This window comes from Rutidosis leptorrhynchoides, chromosome 5, assembly GCF_046630445.1.
Source record: "Rutidosis leptorrhynchoides isolate AG116_Rl617_1_P2 chromosome 5, CSIRO_AGI_Rlap_v1, whole genome shotgun sequence".
Classification (NCBI taxonomy): domain Eukaryota; kingdom Viridiplantae; phylum Streptophyta; class Magnoliopsida; order Asterales; family Asteraceae; genus Rutidosis; species Rutidosis leptorrhynchoides.
The window spans coordinates 27,161,192-27,183,260 of record NC_092337.1 but is presented as its reverse complement, the minus strand read 5'-3'; the positions used below and the strand labels follow the sequence as shown (position 1 = coordinate 27,183,260).

Sequence of the window (22,069 nt, the reverse complement as noted above, 5' to 3'; positions counted from 1 at the left end):
CAATTATATGGTTAGCCCGATGGTTATTATGAGACAGACTCATATCGAAATCAAAGTGGCAGGTATCACTTTCTCTTTTTTTTTTTTAAAACGACTTTATCAAATATCATTGAACATCACTTATTCACCATTAAACTGATCATTATAATCGACCTCATCATCATTTTATATCTCATTGTCATTCGATGGCATCATCACCATAATACCGAATCCATTAACATGATCACATAGGATCACATAAAATTATAAACAAATTATAGGATTCGATATTTGTTGCTTTATTGGTCTCCATATGATATTCAACCAAAAAGAATCTAACCACTTTACAGCTCATTATCCACCCATAGACATTGTCGACCCATGTCATGTCATTTAGAATTCGAAAACAGAAAAGGGGAATGAATCTGACCCAATTTCAGCGCAGGTAGGGTTTCGAAGGGGATACAAATTAAATATTCACGAGCTGCAATAGGAGATGTAAATTAAATGGGTTTGGTTTCTCGTTCAATTAAATAATAACAGGAACAGAAAAAGGAACGTAAAAACGGAATTATAAGTAGAACTGCAGCAGCGAGTTGTTGTGTGGTTCTTTGATGATTTTAATACTGGAACAAGGGTGTTTGGTGGCAGATTGTTGAGATGATGATATGGGTTATTGTGGGTTTGAATTTATAATAGAAAAGAAGATGAGTAAAACTTCAAATGGGTTTAAATGATTCACGAAAATATAAAGAGAATATAAACGGACCGTTGATTCATGTTACAGGTGTGATTTGAGCTTTAAACAGAAAACAGAAAGAGAGTAGGAAAAGTTTGCAGGTTGCTTCCATGTTGGTGATGGGTTTCGTTTTGTAGTGTTATTGGTTATTGGCGAAGATGGTGAGCAACATTGATAGTCATATGGTGATCAAACGGGTTTAAAGGTGGTGCTTCATGATCATCACCAAACGAAACAGTGGGGATAGTTATGGTGGTGACTGTACGTGGATAATGGTTGTAAGGTGGACGAATGGATCAAGAGAAGAGAAGGGGTGGAGGTTATGGTTGTGTATATGGGTTGAGGTTTCATAGGTGATGAAGGTTGTATGATGAATGAAGTGATGATTGTTGTTGGAAGGGTACTAGTTGTTAAAGATATCTGATATTTGATGAGAGAGTATGAATTCCTTGTGAACACAGCTACTTAATTTGTTATATAATAAGTTTATGGAATCGACAGGATATTGAAGCCAGAAAAGAACGAACAAAGAAAACAAAAAAAAATAAAGTAGACAATGACTTGAAATTTGGAATTCGCTGTAGAGATTGATTCGAGTATGATGGATAACAGTTGCAAATAAGATCAAAAGTTCATACAGAATAGATAAAAACGTGATACCAAATTAATTAATTCAAAATTTTTTTTTAATTAATAATAATTATATATATATATATAAAAATAATAATAATACTTTTAATAATAATACATAATAATACTAATATTTATAAAAGATAAGTGATTTTTTTTTTGTTACAACAGATGATAATGAAAATAATAATATTTATGTAATATTTAATAGCTATATATACATATCAAAATATTTAATATTTATTACAATATACATATATTAATGATTATGTATCACATAGATATATATATATATATATATATATATATATATATATATATATATATATATATATATATATATATATATATATATATATATATATATATATATATAACAACGTCATCATCTTATATACTATTTTACATTTCAAATTCACCCATTAATTTGTACCTTATCATTTCAAATTGTTATACATATATTTATTTATATACACACAACAGTTCATGAATCATCGAGGATGGTTAAAGGGTAACTGATTATCCGAAAATAGATTTCAAACCTTCTAGACTTGACATTACAGATTTTGCTTATCGTGTCGGAAATATATAAAGATTAAGGTTTAAATTTGGTCGGAAATTTCCGGGTCGTTACAGTACCCATCCGTTAAAAAATTTCGTCCCCGAAATTTGATAGAGGTGTCATGGATAACAATAAAAATGTTTTCATGACGAATATGAGGCAATAATGGAGTTTTATCATCATTGAGTAATGTAGATAAAACGATTCGATTATGCGAGAAATATAAATGAAGCTATCGCAAAGGAGTGAGATGAGTAAAAATATACTCATTTTAACCAATGATGTAGTTATGATTGATTTCCGGAATTCACGGAATTTTAAGAAAATCTTACGTAACAAGATTTGGTTTTTCGGCGATTTAGGAAATCAGAATCTTCGTTGATTAAATGAAATAATCTGTTTTGATTTCTCTATCGGATATTTTACTATAAATCTATCCCCTTTGTTTCCTTATTTCCATATCTCACATCTCTTATCCTTTCTCTTTCAATTCATACCTCAAAGTATCCTCTAAAATGCTCCATCCCGTTCTGATTCTTGTTATACTTCTAACTTCCATATCTTTCATTCTTCTCTTTCATATGCCGCCAGAAGAATCTATTCATTTCTCTATCACTTCCTCGGAATTATAATGTTTTTGATTCTCCCGTGTCTTTACGTTGCAATACGTATGGATATACACAGTTTGTAAATTCTGAGTGGTTGTTGGGTTTTACATCCTTCATTATTTTTCGAAGCTTTATGCTTTCGTTTTTTTTTTTTCTCTCTCCGACTTTGTGTCAAGCGTGTAATGGTCCGGAATTCGTAGGTATGAAATTTGGAATGAACATAGCTGATACTCTTAGAAAGAAATGGTAATGGCACGATTTTGATTTGTTAAATTACCAGAATATTCAGGAAAAGATAGAACTATCAAGATTATATGTTCCTAATATATTTGGGAATTGGATAGAATGTAAGAGCCGTGTAACATGGCACATGATGATGGTACTATGAATCATCACGTTTCATTAGAAACTTAATATGACTTACTGTAATATAATGAAGTTGATCAAGTTTCATTATATTATACTAATTCATGCATCAGTTCCTAACACTACTTCAAAACATTCCTATTTTAAACTCGAAGGTTTCAGGATTCAGAAACTAACACGGTTTCTTTTATATTGTAACGCAGATGTTACGAAGAGATAAATGATTTCAGATTAAGATAGTTGTGAAAATATCTCCAACAATATGGAGAATATGTATAACGGAAGATATGAAGATATCTTATAATATCTGAGATAAGATGTCGATGAAGGATATCATCTGGAAAGGTTTAGAATAAGGAGTAGGGTTCTTACTAACGATTTCAGCAGACACTAAATCATTTGAATCCTTTGGGGTCGGTTTAGTTTTCATAATTTGTCCACGATCTCCTTCATACTTTGCTCAATCCGTTTTCCAGTTTCAACCCTTTTCTTTTTCTGAGCTTTTCCAACATACTTTACTTCATCGTAAACTTTTGACTGTTTAAAGTCGTTTACGATTTTTGCTGCTTCATCAGTATTTCAAGAACTACTTCATAGTTCAGGATGTTTTCAAGAACTTCACATTCGGAGTATGAATTTCCTAGAGATAAATGTTATAGATATAACTGGAGAAGTGCTATGAGATTTTCAAAATACTAATTGCGGGTATCGCCAAAGGGATGCCGAGTTGCTGGTACATGATGTCGTGGAATATGAAAGGTTCTCCAGTAATGACGGCGAAAGGACAACGTATTTATATCGAGATGATAATAAGACCAGTTTTACTAAGAAGTCAAAGTGGAGCTGTGATAAAAGTGGCTAATTTGGAAGGAAATTGCAAAGTAATTTTGGGTAATAATAACACTAAAGGAATTTACACTGCTACGTGTTGACTCAGTTTCCGAGAGTTTTCAGGTGCATAACTTTATGCAGGAATCTTTTTCCGTAGACGAGGTGCGACTGGTTCAACTTCTTGATAGAGGCGTTTTCAAAAATCATGAAAAATTTGAACGCGATTTGTAATTGTCAAGATACGAATGAGGTTTAAGATGAAATCAAGTGGCAAGCTTGAAGAATTATTTAGTTTCATATGTTATAATCAATATTTTAATTTAATTCATTTTAATTGTCCAAAGTTAGCAGTCCAATAGTCCGATGGTTCAATGATTCATATATAATTTAATATATAATATTCGAATTAAATAATACGTATCGTGACCCGTGTACCGGTCTCGGTGTCGATCACAACTCAAAGTATATATATATTTTGGAATCAACTCCGACCCTGTATAGCCAACTCCCACCTTCACATATAGAGTGTCTACGGTTGTTCCGAAATATATATATAGATGGGTCGATATGATAAGTCGAAACCTTGCATACGTGTCCCGTTATTTAAAGTGCGTAAAAGTAAATAACAGAAATTAAATGACGATAAATAAAATTGCGAGAATGTAAATTGCGATAAATTAAATGTTAATCAGTTAGCTGGGAACAGTTAGCTAGGAACAGTTAGCGTGGAATCTTAACAATATTTCAATTAGTTAATTCGTCTGTTTCTAACAAATTTTATTTTGTCCAATGTTTTCTTCTTTATGCCACTTGTTGGATTCTGATAGGTCAAAATCCAAATATGAAATTTAAATGAAAATGGTTAATCTGGGGTGAACGGATACCTTTATCGGTGATTGTAAGTAGGATAGTAAATGATCGTTGAATCAGATTCGAAGAATGTACAGTGTAACTTATTAACGTGAATTAAATATTCCTCGGGTACTACCCACCCGTTAAAATATTTTCATCATTAACAGTTTGGACAAAAGAATTTTTAATTTCAATCTTTATGAAAATATACTTGCATATATATTTTCATCGGATGTAATCATGGATTTAATGAGTCAAAAACTCATCTGATTTATCGTTAATACTAGATTACATAATCTCTAAAACTTTAGAAATTACATAATCACCATGTCGAACGAGGAAAAAAAATGAGGTAGAATAATACGTAAAGCGAAGATAGTCGATGTAGATCAATGTGTAGAACGAAGTTCATACTTGATGTGTGCAGCGGGGTGTACGAAATAGTATTATTTTTAATACAAAATACTACAAAATATGACACAAGTTTTAATTATTTATTTACAAAATGGATATACCTAAACCTTGCTACAACACTATAGGCAGTGTACCTAATCGTAGAGTAGTATAGTTTTTAGTAAGTCCGGTTCGTTCCACAGGGAGCGGGCTTATTGCACACTATATTTTTAAACAACTATATTTGTACAAAATATATATAATTATATAAAATAATATATAAAAGGGGGTTTACCGTTTAATGACCGGTTTGTCGATTTATATTTTAAGCGAAGCGTATAGTAAATGATGATATTTAAATAACAATAAAATAAATAACCATAATTAAAATGACAATAAATAAAAGTACGAGGAAATATGAAATAAAATATATTATGCTTATTTAAACTTCCGTAACCATGATGGTTGACGTGTTGATTTTAGTTTTATGCCCATGGGTTAATTGTCCTTTGTCCTGGATTATTTAATATGTCCGTCTGGTTTTCGTCCATAACAGTCCATCAGTCATAAATATAAAGTGCGAGTGTCCTCGTCAAATTATTATTATACCCGAAGTTAAATATTCCAACTAATTGGGGATTCGAATTGTAACAAGGTTTTAATACTTTGTTTAATGAATACACCAGGTTATCGACTGCGTGTAAACCAAGGTTTTACTACTTTGTTAACAATTACACCAATTACCCTTGAATGTAATTTCACCCCTGTTTTAATTATTCTAGTGGCTATTAATCCATTCCCGTGTCCGGTTAAATGAACGATTATTCGTACATATAAATACCCCGCCCATCGTGTCCGATTGAGTGTATATGGTAATTTATAGGGACGCCCAATTGTAGATCTTTATATTAACATTAACAAACTATCATTTAGTTAAACAAATATAAAGCCCATTAATAGCCCATAGTCTAATTTCCACAAGTGTCGTTCTTTTGTCCAAACCCCAATTATGGTACAAAGCCCAATTGCCCAATTTTAGTAATTAGCCCAACATCATGATTACTTCATTTTAAATAAGCATAATAATAACTTAGCTACGAGACATTAATTTAAAAAGGAGAACATAGCTTACATTGATTATTTATCGCGTAGTGTTACACGGACAGAGCTTCGACTTTAAAAACCCGTAAAAATAACTTTTACATAACCCAAACTAATCTAATATAACACTAATCTATACTATATATACATATATATATTTATTTATATTATACTAGGGAGTATTATTATTATTTATTATTATTTATTTTTTTATATATTTTTACATGCAGAACTCGAGAGCTTTTATAGCCAGAACTGAAATTCACTGCTCCGCGAGTCGCGGCCATTTTGGCCTTCCAGCTCCGCAAGTCGCGGAGGTTCCAAAACCAGCCCACAACTTCAAGATCCAAGGCTGCCGACGGTTTTTATTTAAATATATATAATATATAAATAATTTTTATAATTATTTATATATTATATTATATTTATATACATAGTAGACTCGTAATTTTTTTTCCGTTGCGTCGAGCGTTGAGAGTTGGTTCATGTACCGGTTCCGGATTTTCGAACGTCCTTGCGTACGCTGAGATATTTTGTACTTTGCGTTTCGTAACTTGTACTCTTGTCATTTTTAGACGTTCCTTATCAATAAATTGAACCTTTTTAATTGTATCTTGTACTTTTGAGCTTTTTGGACCTTTGCGTCTTCAATTCGTTGTTTTCGCCTTTTGTCTTCGCAATTATTTAATATAAATGAATATTACATGAAAATGGAACAATTGCAACTGAAATCTTTACATATCGGAGGGATATTGATACTAAATATATGTTCATTTGGAGCACTATCAAATATCCCCACACTTGAACGTTGCTTGTCCTCAAGCAATACAGTCTTGAAATAAAACACACTAGAATCACTTCTTTATTCTTCACACTTTGTACATCAGTGATTTTGATACGGCGGTATAAACAATGATAGTAGCATTTGTGGTTTACAGTCCCACATGACTATGAAAATTTAGATCCGTTAGGAAATTGGATCTTTATAAAAACATTTGATCTTTTGAAAATTCATGCTAGATTTTACCCTAGACAGGTTTTCCGGAATAACCCTTCACCGGTGTTTGCAAAATATTTTTGTGGGTTGGTGGGTTTCAGATTTGAAAATTTTAGCTCAAAACTTATGGTTTTGTGTCACCCACTTGCTAACCTTGTATTAGGAAAGCAACACGTCCAGTTTACTTGTCCCGTATATTACCTTTCGGTAAACTACCGTCCGGTTGTAAAGGAAAGCGATGAACAAGCAACTGTTAAGGCAATGTCCCGTGACATGCATATAATTATGGTCTTAAAACGTGTCGGATGCTAGTACTATCCTTTGTAGGAGCAATAGTAAAGATCATCCTATGATTTTTCGGTCTGGCACAAGGTCCTGTCTCCGACCATGCTATGCAACCACCGTTCTTACGGTTGACACCCGATTTGATTCAGGTGACCTAATGAATTCCAGGTGAATTCCTAGGATTTTACGTTTAATGGTAATGAACGCATTGAAAATGGGTTTTCAGAAAACAAATCGGTTTTATTTTTGATCAAAATATTTTCTCGTTCAAGCTCGAGTTTAGATATCATTGAATTCCATGAGTTTGTAATTCTCAATCTTTAAGGTCAATCTCTAGGATTGAGTAATATCAGTCTTAAAAGCTGATTTTTGATCTTTAAGGAGATTATCCTTTCTGGGGATCTTGATTCATTAGTCTTATCAAGCTAATTTGCATGGTGCCCCCCCATTGTACGAGATAAATCCTTCTCATGGTTAGGATAAATCTGACCACTTGGCGACCCTGTTTGATGCTGAGGTCCGTGGATTTCCTGCTGATTTTAGAGATGACTTTTCTAGATTTTTCGTCAACCTACAGCTGGTCTGGACGACAACTTCCTGACCTAAATCAAGAAGCGCGTTTCTTTTTCGGAAGACTTTACTTCCTTTTAATGATGGAATTGATTCATCGCGTAGATCCATCTTTCATTACAATAAATTGGGTAAAATAGTTAATTTAGTCCAAAACAAAAGCACTTGCAATAAACTTTACAGAAACATGTGATAGATAGTTTTTAATTGAATAACTTGGTACATTCTCCCCACACTTAGTTTCTTTCTTTGCCTTTTTATTCTCCTTTATTCTATTTTAAATGAATTCAATCGTTTTAGGGTGTTTCTCAATTTATGTCCTTTCCGAGGTAACGATAATTTCGGTATTAACACCTAGTTTTCACCGTTCATAAATATATATAAACATGATTTTAAATTCATTTAGTTGAAAATTTTTCAAATTTTCATAAAATTTGGCAAATAAACCAAGTATAAACCCGAGAGAATTTATAACCCTTCCCCACACTTGAGATCATGCAATGCCCTCATTTGCATGAAATCAGACTATAATTATAAATTCATGAGGGTTATTAGTGTAGAAAAGTGATTAAGAAACCTAGTTTGTACTTACAAAGCTCTTCGAATGATAGATGGCGCGCCTCATCGTTCATTCCTTAATGTTGTTTTATCACACATATTTTTCTTCAAAAACGGTTGCTCTTCTGAACTGTTTGCTAATTTTGAAAATGCGTCTTTTACCCTAACTTATCATGTATTTTTGTTAACGAGTTATGCACTAACCCGAACCCCTAATTTAAAGTTAAGTGGGGTTAGACTTCCCCACACTTAGCTGACGACATGTGAAGTCGGTAGAATAAGTTCCACGAATTAGAATAGTGAGCCAATTATTTATATCTCGGGTGGTGTATAATATATCAATGGGTTTAAAGTTTAGACTCACCCGATCGTCACTACTTAATTCTTTTTTAAGTGTAGCTTTTAGTAAATAGATATGTCTCTTTTCTGGTTCTTGGTCAAATGGATCGATATATACCGACATACATATTTCTATAGGGTGGACAATTCCTAATATTTCCTTCCGGTTATTCTCGGGATCAAAGTTTTCACCTCTATTACCCAATTGGGTGAAATCCGAGGTGTCATTATCTATTATAGCTCGTAGTTCATCTTCGGTAGATGACTCTTCTATAGAGAATATTGGGTTGGAAGGTTGTGGAATGGTGAAGTTTGGTTTGGTCTCGGGGTTAAAATTTTCAACGTTATCGTTTTCCCAAGAGTACCAATTTGTCACCCTTATTTCTTCTTCATCATTCATTGATGGATTGATGATTTTGTCTGTAGAGGCTAATGTGTCGATATGTTGTGAATTTGGTAAGACTGAATAAAAAGTATCATCGGGGTAGTTGGTGATTTCGGAGCTCTCGAATTCATCAAAATTCGATGATATGGGATTTTTTTGAACATGTCTCCTCAGATCAACAGGTGTGTAATTTGATAGAGTTTCAGCTTGCCGGTTTACAAACTCTCTCATTTGTTCATTTTGAGCATCGAGTTCTTCGAGTTTGATTTTTATAATGTTTAAAGAATTTTCGGACACGTAATTTTCCTCGTCTTCTGGTTGTTGACTTTGGATATATTCTTGGGAATAATCCCAATTTGAATTGTGTTTTTCGTAATCGTTCCATTCAGGTTCCGTGGGTGCGTAATTTTCCATAGGAACGTAATAGTAACATTCCCATGTTAAGTGATAATCTCCACAGATTTCACAACCAGTTATTGTTTCGTCGTTCGCGATCCAAGATTGACCGAATGAATTGTTATCAACACTCGTTTGAGGGTATTGATTTAATTGATTTTGGAGTTCAAAAAGAGTTTCCAAGGCCCTGTTTTCAAAATTTTCCATTTTATTGTGATGGACAAATTTTTAGCTACAATGTGGTGCGTTCACTAATTATCCTATTAGTTATAAAAATAGAAAAACTTATATAAGTTGTCCAATTAATAGACTTTTCTGCTTTTGCCCACGTTTCGAATAGCCAAAAGATGTAGCAGGGAGCCAGGCACCTTTAAATCGGAAAAGCCACAACTCAGCTACTAACAAATCCAACTATTACTACGAAGCAGAAAAATGTCAACGTCCATTAATTTAACCGCTTAAATAATTTTTCTTTCCGTTTGAGATATTAGATAAGAAATAGAGAAAATTTTTAAGTCCTAAAAACTAAAGCGTCGAGAAATAAGAAAGAAAAAGAATGCGCGTCGAAAAACGTTGAAAAATAAAAATAAGAAAATAGCTCGTCGTAACTTAAAAAAGAATTAAAAACTAAGAATTAAAAGTTGCGTCTAAAAATATTAAAGCTTAAAAGAAAAACTATATCACAAATGGTAATAACTTAAAAAGGTACTAAAATATAAAAACGGCGTCGCAAAATTCTAAAGCACCTAAATCTTAGTCTAAAGAAAAAGCACTTAAGGGATTTTACGGCAAAGCCTAAAAATCTAGAAATAAAAATAACTACGGCAAAAACTATATCTTAAAACTAAATTCGAGCGAAAAATACAAAAATTACGCTAAAACAAATAAAAAGGTACAAAATATAAAATTAATCTTAAAGTTGTAAAAAGTACAATTTTTATAAAAATACTATTTTTATATTATTTATTTTATAAAACTATTAAGTTTATAAATTAATTAAACTAAATTAACTAAAAATATAAAATAATAAATAAACTAAACTAAATTATATAAAAATATAACCCTAATTAGGGTTTAATTTAAATAATAATAATAAAAACCCGTAATTAATGCGAATTCTGTGTGACCTGTCTGGGCGGCTCCGCGAGTCGCGAGGTTCCCAGTTCAAAACCTCCGCGAGTCGCGGGGGTTCAAAATTCAAACGTGACAGGTCAGTTTTACAGGTTCAACGTATTTATTTTATTTTTATTTTATTTATTTTTCTGTTTTGTATTTTTACAAAATATTTTTATATAGTAAATAAACACTTATATTTAAAAAAAAAAACCAAAATAGAAATGAAAATATTTTATAAAAACAGATTTATATATATATATATATATATTTTTTTTTTCGGTGTTTAATTTTTTTTTTTTTTTAGATTTTATATTGTTTTTCTAAAAATAAAATATAAATATACAAAAATAAATTAAAAATATAAAGTTTCGCCGACTCCCCGGCAGCGGCGCCAAAAACTTGATGTGTGCAGCGGGGTGTACGAAATAGTATTATTTTTAATACAAAATACTACAAAATATGACACAAGTTTTAATTATTTATTTACAAAATGGATATACCTAAACCTTGCTACAACACTATAGGCAGTGTACCTAATCGTAGAGTAGTATAGTTTTTAGTAAGTCCGGTTCGTTCCACAGGGAGCGGGCTTATTGCACACTATATTTTTAAACAACTATATTTGTACAAAATATATATAATTATATAAAATAATATATAAAAGGGGGTTTACCGTTTAATGACCGGTTTGTCGATTTATATTTTAAGCGAAGCGTATAGTAAATGATGATATTTAAATAACAATAAAATAAATAACCATAATTAAAATGACAATAAATAAAAGTACGAGGAAATATGAAATAAAATATATTATGCTTATTTAAACTTCCGTAACCATGATGGTTGACGTGTTGATTTTAGTTTTATGCCCATGGGTTAATTGTCCTTTGTCCTGGATTATTTAATATGTCCGTCTGGTTTTCGTCCATAACAGTCCATCAGTCATAAATATAAAGTGCGAGTGTCCTCGTCAAATTATTATTATACCCGAAGTTAAATATTCCAACTAATTGGGGATTCGAATTGTAACAAGGTTTTAATACTTTGTTTAATGAATACACCAGGTTATCGACTGCGTGTAAACCAAGGTTTTACTACTTTGTTAACAATTACACCAATTACCCTTGAATGTAATTTCACCCCTGTTTTAATTATTCTAGTGGCTATTAATCCATTCCCGTGTCCGGTTAAATGAACGATTATTCGTACATATAAATACCCCGCCCATCGTGTCCGATTGAGTGTATATGGTAATTTATAGGGACGCCCAATTGTAGATCTTTATATTAACATTAACAAACTATCATTTAGTTAAACAAATATAAAGCCCATTAATAGCCCATAGTCTAATTTCCACAAGTGTCGTTCTTTTGTCCAAACCCCAATTATGGTACAAAGCCCAATTGCCCAATTTTAGTAATTAGCCCAACATCATGATTACTTCATTTTAAATAAGCATAATAATAACTTAGCTACGAGACATTAATTTAAAAAGGAGAACATAGCTTACATTGATTATTTATCGCGTAGTGTTACACGGACAGAGCTTCGACTTTAAAAACCCGTAAAAATAACTTTTACATAACCCAAACTAATCTAATATAACACTAATCTATACTATATATACATATATATATTTATTTATATTATACTAGGGAGTATTATTATTATTTATTATTATTTATTTTTTTATATATTTTTACATGCAGAACTCGAGAGCTTTTATAGCCAGAACTGAAATTCACTGCTCCGCGAGTCGCGGCCATTTTGGCCTTCCAGCTCCGCAAGTCGCGGAGGTTCCAAAACCAGCCCACAACTTCAAGATCCAAGGCTGCCGACGGTTTTTATTTAAATATATATAATATATAAATAATTTTTATAATTATTTATATATTATATTATATTTATATACATAGTAGACTCGTAATTTTTTTTCCGTTGCGTCGAGCGTTGAGAGTTGGTTCATGTACCGGTTCCGGATTTTCGAACGTCCTTGCGTACGCTGAGATATTTTGTACTTTGCGTTTCGTAACTTGTACTCTTGTCATTTTTAGACGTTCCTTATCAATAAATTGAACCTTTTTAATTGTATCTTGTACTTTTGAGCTTTTTGGACCTTTGCGTCTTCAATTCGTTGTTTTCGCCTTTTGTCTTCGCAATTATTTAATATAAATGAATATTACATGAAAATGGAACAATTGCAACTGAAATCTTTACATATCGGAGGGATATTGATACTAAATATATGTTCATTTGGAGCACTATCAATACTCGAAGTACAGATGGTGATATTGAGGCGTGTAATGTTGATATTCGAGGTACAGATTGTGATGTTGAGAGTTACGGCGCGATTATGGTTTAGGGTTGATAAGGGTATTGTCGACGTCGATGATGGTGGTACTGATTATGCTGCTGGTGATGCTGCTGGTGTTCGTAACTTTCGCACAATATTCTCCAAAATCGTTACGCGAGCGCGAAAATTCGTTAACTTCTGCTAGTTCATCGGAATGATTGACGATTGAAGCGAGTGAATGAATAAGATTCGATCTATAGGATAATATATAATCGTGACAGGATACTCTAGAAATGAGAGGGTAAATGGTTTCTCGAACAGATTTGCCGGTAAATGCTTTCAGGCTCATCGCCAGGAGGGCAATTTGAGAAGAATTTTTAACGTGAAATGATTTTCGAATATAGAATGATATTCTAACTTCATAGAATATCTATAATAATAAAGATTTTGTAGCCTACAGAGGATCTTACGGCATATGACAAGCAAGTCTACAGATGCGCTAAGATATGAATTATCAGATACGCTAAGATATGAATTTCGTCTATACACTATCGATGCACTAAATGCAGTAGGACGTGTCTAGACTTGAGAATGATAGACAGGCAATTTTCTAAGGATGATAAGCTGATGATTTCCGACAAGAAATGATAAGCAAAACTTTTGACAGGCAGACACGGTCAAAGTCCAGACTCACTAATGTATCCTAACAACTACCAGTTAGACACACTAATGGGAGACCTGGTTCGCTAAGACCAACGCTCTGATACCAACTGTGATAACCCGAACTAATCCATCCGGACGGAGTCTTCAACAGTTGGTTCCATGGCGATGATCGACTCCAAGTAATATCTTTAGTATGAGCGAATGCACAGCGGAAAAATTAATTCGTACCTGAGAATAAACATGCTTTAAAAAGTCAACATAAAGTTGGTGAGATATATAGGTTTGATGCTAGCAGCGTAATAACTATGGACCACAAGATTTCATGTAAACATTTTAATAAAAATATTCTAAGTGGTTGAGCACTTGGTAACCATACTTAACATTTAATCACGTCGCATATTCCCTTTATTATGAAATCTTACTACACTGTACCAAGTGTAGTCACGAAACGAAGTATTGTGCAACCGTTGAATACTGGTCGTCCAGTCCGGTTGGGGTTGTCAGGCCCGATAGATCTATCAACAGGATTCGCGTTTACAATACCGCTGTAAATAATAGTTACCAAGCTACAGGGAAGTATGCCAGTGGTACAACTCAACGTAGAATATATTTTTCAGTTACTTGTGTCCATAACGTAAAACATAAAATACATGTATTCTCATCCCGAAATATTTAGAGTTTAAAAATGGGACTATATACTCACCATACTGTATTTTGTAGTAAAAATACATATAACATCATTGATCTAGTGTAGGGTTGGCCTCGGATTCACGAACCTATATCATTTGTATATATATTAACTCATGTAATAGCATTTAAACAAGTTCGTATATTAACATTGGTTAATAAATAACTTAGTTACATCTAATTAGGTATTTTAAATAAATACTTAATTTGTATATTAGATTCATATTAAAATATTTTAACTAAAATATAATGTATTAAAGTTTATATATATTTGATTATATTAAGATATTTTTATATATTATATGTAACTTAAATAATAATATTTTAGTTTTTAAAATATTAGTATGAAATTTTATAAAAATATTATTTGTTTGCTAATATAATCATTATAATAAAATAATGGTAAATCTAATAATGATGATAAATTTAATAAAAATAATAGTTTTAATATTAAATTTAATGATAATTTTAATGATTATGATAATTTTATTACTAATAATAATTTTAATAAAATGAAAATAAAAATATTACCTTTAATAAAAATGATAATTTTCATAATTTTAATTATAATGATAATAATGATAATAATAACTATAAATGCTACCTTAAGGTATCCAGTTTCCAAAAACAATTGACAATGCTCAGACTCGAACCCGCGACCTCTCATTCACATGGAATACCCTTTAACCATTCCTCTGTTATTGTTTTTCCGAAACTTATAATACCCCAAATGTATATATCCCGATTTTAGTTGTAACAAGAAGATGTTGGGTCATAATTTAACTAAGCCCAATTACTTGATTAGTCCAATTATATGGTTAGCCCGATGGTTATTATGAGACAGACTCATATCGAAATCAAAGTGGCAGGTATCACTTTCTCTTTTTTTTTTTTAAACGACTTTATCAAATATCATTGAACATCACTTATTCACCATTAAACTCATCATTATAATCGACCTCATCATCATTTTATATCTCATTGTCATTCGATGGCATCATCACCATAATACCGAATCCATTAACATGATCACATAGGATCACATAAAATTATAAACAAATTATAGGATTCGATATTTGTTGCTTTATTGGTCTCCATATGATATTCAACCAAAAAGAATCTAACCACTTTACAGCTCATTATCCACCCATAGACATTGTCGACCCATGTCATGTCATTTAGAATTCGAAAACAGAAAAGGGGAATGAATCTGACCCAATTTCAGCGCAGGTAGGGTTTCGAAGGGGATACAAATTAAATATTCACGAGCTGCAATAGGAGATGTAAATTAAATGGGTTTGGTTTCTCGTTCAATTAGATAATAACAGGAACAGAAAAAGGAACGTAAAAACGGAATTATAAGTAGAACTGCAGCAGCGAGTTGTTGTGTGGTTCTTTGATGATTTTAATACTGGAACAAGGGTGTTTGGTGGCAGATTGTTGAGATGATGATATGGGTTATTGTGGGTTTGAATTTATAATAGAAAAGAAGATGAGTAAAACTTCAAATGGGTTTAAATGATTCACGAAAATATAAAGAGAATATAAACGCGACCGTTGATTCATGTTACAGGTGTGATTTGAGCTTTAAACAGAAAACAGAAAGAGAGTAGGAAAAGTTTGCAGGTTGCTTCCATGTTGGTGATGGGTTTCGTTTTGTAGTGTTATTGGTTATTGGCGAAGATGGTGAGCAACATTGATAGTCATATGGTGATCAAACGGGTTTAAAGGTGGTGCTTCATGATCATCACCAAACGAAACAGTGGGGATAGTTATGGTGGTGACTGTACGTGGATAATGGTTGTAAGGTGGACGAATGGATCAAGAGAAGAGAAGGGGTGGCAGTTATGGTGGTGTATATGGGTTGAGGTTTCATAGGTGATGAAGGTTGTATGATGAATGAAGTGATGATTGTTGTTGGAAGGGTACTAGTTGTTAAAGATATCTGATATTTGATGAGAGAGTATGAATTCCTTGTGAACACAGCTACTTAATTTGTTATATAATAAGTTTATGGAATCGACAGGATACTGAAGCCAGAAAAGAACGAACAAAGAAAACAAAAAAAAATAAAGTAGACAATGACTTGAAATTTGGAATTCGCTGTAGAGATTGATTCGAGTATGATGGATAACAGTTGCAAATAAGATCAAAAGTTCATACAGAATAGATAAAAACGTGATACCAAATTAATTAATTCAAATTTTTTTTTAATTAATAATAATTATATAAATAATAATAATACTTTTAATAATAATACATAATAATACTAATATTTATAAAAGATAAGTGATTTTTTTTTTGTTACAACAGATGATAATGAAAATAATAATATTTATGTAATATTTAATAGCTATATATACATATCAAAATATTTAATATTTATTACAATATACATATATTAATGATTATGTATCACATAGATATATATATATATATATATATATATATATATATATATATATATATATATATATATATATATATATATATATATATATATATATATATATATATATATATATATATATATATAACAACGTCATCATCTTATATACTATTTTACATTTCAAATTCACCCATTAATTTGTACCTTATCATTTCAAATTGTTATACATATATTTATTTATATACACACAACAGTTCATGAATCATCGAGGATGGTCAAAGGGTAACTGATTATCCGAAAATAGATTTCAAACCTTCTAGACTTGACATTACAGATTTTGCTTATCGTGTCGGAAATATATAAAGATTAAGGTTTAAATTTGGTCGGAAATTTCCGGGTCGTTACAGTACCCATCCGTTAAAAAATTTCGTCCCCGAAATTTGATAGAGGTGTCATTGAGACGACCCGACCCGACTCAATCCATAGGGACGAATACAATAACATATGATAACATTGTGAGGTACTTGACCTCTATATGATACATTTTACAAACGTTGCATTTATTCTTAAAAGGCAAACTATCATTACATCAATATTTGACATTTTCGTCTAACATTTCATAATATCCAAATGACCTAATCTGTCATTTACTTATTTATATTCTCTATTGAACTCCAATGACTCGAATGCAACGTCTTTGTATCATGGCTTAAAAGGTCCCAAGTAGTATCCTTAACATGAGCTAATGCACAGCGGAAGACTTAATTCATACCTGAGAATAACATGCTTTAAAACGTCAACATAAAGTTGGTGAGATATATAGGTTTGATGCTAGCAGCGTTATAACAATGGAACACAAGATTTCATATATAAACATTTTAATAAAAATATTCTAAGTGGTTGAGCACTTGGTAACCATACTTAACATTTAATCACGTCGCATATTCCCTTTATTATGAAATCTTACTACACCGTACCAAGGTGTAGTCACGAAACGAAGTACTGTGCAACCGTTGAATACTGGTCGTCCAGTCCGGTTGGGGTTGTCAGGCCCGATAGATCTATCAACAGGATTCGCGTTTACAATACCGCTGTAAATATTAGTTACCAAGCTACAGGGAAGTATGCCAGTGGTACAACTCAACGTAGAATATATTTTTCAGTTACTTGTGTCCATAGCGTAAAACATAAAATACATGTATTCTCATCCCGAAATATTTAGAGTTTAAAAGTGGGACTATATACTCACTTTTGTCTTGAAGATATGTAATTTCGACTTGGTCTCCGATTGATATCACGAACCTATCCATATATAATATATCAATACCTTTTCTTTTTAAACAATCGTCACATATATATACTTATAATACTTTTAATAATTCCTTAGTCCGTAGTTAGCAGTCCGATGTTAGTAATTCAATTTTAATGGTTCATATTTAGTTGTTTAATAAACCCCCAATGAAATAAATAAAACCCCCATCGTATATGTATTGGTCGAGATTAATCTTGACCCATGGTACCGGTGTTGTCAAATGACGTGTTGCGTACATAAAGTACCGGTGTTGTCAAATGACGTGTTGCGTACAATCATGGGATCTTATGATTAATCTTCTTGTATTGTTTACGGGTGATCCTGAACCATATAAAATTAAATTATGAGTACATATGTATAAAATATCATGTTACTTTAGGAAGATGTGATTTATTTAATTTTCTCCAATTATTTTCGTGGCTAAACTAGTCTTGGATATCCGATTTTGTTTTGGTCATAATTTCTTCGTTACAACTCCGTTTTCGTTGATTCAACTTTCCACTTCCTTGGATCGAGTCCCTCTTTAAGAATATGAACTGTAAATACCTTAGTTTGTATTCGAAATCATAGGTCATAGGTCAAATTTTGGTGAAACTTATGAAGTTAATCATTTTTGTTACAAAAACATCATTTAATGACCATTTTTCTAAAAATACTTATACTATGAATTAAATCATGAAATTTTTATGTGTTAACATATTCATAAGAAATATCATTTTTCCAGAATATAAACCTTCAATTCAAAGTTCAAGATGGTTTTTAATTATCCAACCCAAAACAGCCCCCGGTTGCACTCCGACGTCATAAAAACAGTTTTTTTAAGGTATTCTTTGAAAAACCAAGTTATACCTTGTTAAATTAGCATATATTTAAGTTATATTACAGGTCTTGAAGTATTTTAAAAGTTAAGTTAGAAGGATCTATTTAGTTTGCAAACAAGTTTGAAATCATTCAAACTATGTTTTTGTTGTTAAAATTGTATACCATACAATAAGATAGCTATATATATATGAATCGAATAAGGTTATGAACAAAGTTACTACCTCAAGTTACTTGGACAAGATTGCTGTAAAAGAGGAGTAAAAACCTAGAACCAAAAGAGTGATGAAATTGGATGAAAGATTGGAAGCAACTTAAGACATAAACTTGAATTGAAAGTTGTATTTTTGTAGTGTTTTTATTGATCTTTTTATGGTGGTGTTTAAGGTGATTCTTGAGAGGATTTTTGCTGGAGTTCTTAGAGAGACATGAGGCTAGTAAGTGTGTGTGTTTAGCTAGAGAAATGATGTTCCAAAAATTGAAAATGGATGCATGTATTTATGGTGGTGTAAAAGGTGTATAAATTTGTAATTTTGTGAAAAGATCTTTTAATCATGTGAAATTGTCATACTAAATAACAAAAGTAGTTACCTTATACATAAGGCATGAACAAGGGCTGGTTGGTGGTGATTTGATGTGTATATACCAATAGTAAATACGTATAGAAGCTAGGTATGATACGAGTACATATACTCTAGATATACGTATAGAAATCTTGTGAAAAATGGAATGAGGATTCAAATATAGCTATCTTTTGTGAATATACTTATATTGTTTTATGTATTTAAGTCTTTAAAAGTGATTAAATACATTATATATACGATATATGTATAAACATTATAGGTCATAAGTATTTATGTCAAATAACGTTACGTATAGTTATCGTTTTGAAAGCTTAAGTTAGTAGTTTCAAAATATACTTATAACTTATTGTTATTAATACAAAATGAGATATTTAAACATCCTTAAATCATGTTAAATATGTATATATACATATATATACACAAACGTATAATTAACATATATTGTATAGTTCGTGATATCATCGGTCAAACTAGACGGTTAAACGTTATGTAAAACTCTTTTCAAAATCATAAATCTCAACAATTTAGATTGCTTATCATGTTGGTAAGTTTTAATTTATGTAAATATTAATCTTATAAGTGTAAAACGATCGGAAAAATCCGGATCGTTACAGTACCCACCCGTTAAAGAAATTTCGTCCCGAAATTTGGTAGAGGTTGTCATAAATAACAATAGGAATGTTTTCATGACGAATATGAGGTATTAATAGAGTTTTATCATTATTGGAAGATATGGATAAAATGATTCGGTCATGTGAAGCGCACGAGTGAAGCTATCACAAAAGAATGAAATGAGTGAATATAGAATTGTTTTAACATGTCGAGATTAGGATTGATTTCCAGAATTTAAGGGATTTAAAGAAAATCTTATGTAATAAGATTTGGTTCTTCGATGATTTAGAAAACAGGATCTCCTTTGATTTAATGCGATAATCTGTTTCGATTTCTTTGTCGGATATTTCACTATAAATCCACCTCCTTCCCTTTCTTACTTCCATACCTCACATCTCTTACTCTTCCTCATCTAATTCATACCTTAAGGTATCCTTTAAAATGCTTCATCCCGTTCTGATTTTTGTTATACTTCTAACTTTCATATCTTTCATTCTTCTCTTTCATCTACCGCTAGAAGAATCTATTCACTTTTATGATTTTCTTGGAATTATAATGTTTCTAATTCTCCCGTGTCTTTACGTCGCCATACGTATTGATACACACGGTTTGTAGTTTCTGGGTGGTTATTGAGTTTGATATCTTTCCTTATATTTCGATGCTCCTGCTTCTGTTTTCCATAATCATTGTCATCCATAGTTAATACTCTCTCCTATTTGCTGTAATCTATACCCCAATTTCTATTTTGGGACTTTGTCCCTTCGTTTCTTCTTCCCGTCCTTGAGTCAAGCGATCAATAGTTCGAAATTCGTAGGTATAAAATTCGGAATGAACATAGCTAATGCTCTAAGAAAGGAATGGTAATGGCACGATTTTGATTTGTCAAATTACCAGAATATCCAGGAAAATAGAACTATCAAGATGATTTGTTCTTAATATGTTTCGGAATTGGATAGAATGTAAAAGTCGTGTAACATGGCACATGATGACGGTACTGTGAATCATCATATTCCATTAGAAACTTAACATGACTTACTGTAATATAATGAAGTTGATCAAGTTTCATTATATTATACTAGTTCATGCATCAGTTCCCAACACTGCTTCAGAACATTCCTATTTTAAACTTGAAGGATTTAGAAACTAACACAGTTTCCTTTATATTGTAACGCAGATATTACAGAGAGATAAATGATTTCAGATAAGGATAGTGGTGAAAATATCTTCAGAAATATTGAGGATATTTATAATGAAAGATATGATAATATCTTGGAATTTCTAATGTCGAAGGATGATGATGAAGATTGACCCGTAAGGGTTTAGATTCAGAAGCAAGGTGTTTGCTACAGAATCGTCATAATTCTTTATGTACAAGTTTAGTCCTTGTAACTTGTTCAGAGTCTCCTTCATGGTTTGTTCAATCCGGTTTTCAGTACCAATTTTCTATCGAGCGTTCCTAACACTTCCTTCTTTTATCATCAACATTTGGTCATTAAGACCTTCTACAACATGCTGCTTCGTCAGTATTTTCAAAGTTATCGGATCTGGGTCATTGGTTATCAAACCAAGATGGTTTAAGGAGAATTGTATTTTTAGATGATTAAACGCTGATGGTAATATGATGGAATATAAAAGGTTCTCCGGTAACGATGGCGAAAGAACAACGTATATATATATATATATCGAGATTGTAATAAGAGTAGTCTTACTGAGATATCGAAGTGGAGCTGTGACAAAATTAGTTAATTGAAAAGGAATTGCGTGATTGTTTTTGCTAATGGATGATAAGGAATTCGATGCGGATACGTTTTAACTATAACTTCGAGTTCAAAAATTTTTAGGTGCATAACTGTATGCATAAATCTTTATTCCGTAGACGAGGTGCGGCTGGTTGAACTTCTCGATCGAGATGTTTTCAAGAATCATGAAAAGTTGTGAATGCGAATTGTAATCGTCAAGATACAAATGAGGTTTAAAATAGAATCAAGTGGAAAACTTGAAGG

The 22,069-nt window shown here is 31.7% G+C and overlaps 1 long non-coding RNA gene across 1 annotated transcript in view; it reads right to left on the bottom strand.

Annotated features, from left to right (window-relative positions):
• LOC139850275 (uncharacterized) overlaps positions 1-22,069 on the bottom strand; it is a 43,450-nt gene that overhangs the window by 8,372 nt on the left and 13,009 nt on the right. The gene's annotated exons all lie outside the window — the stretch shown is intronic.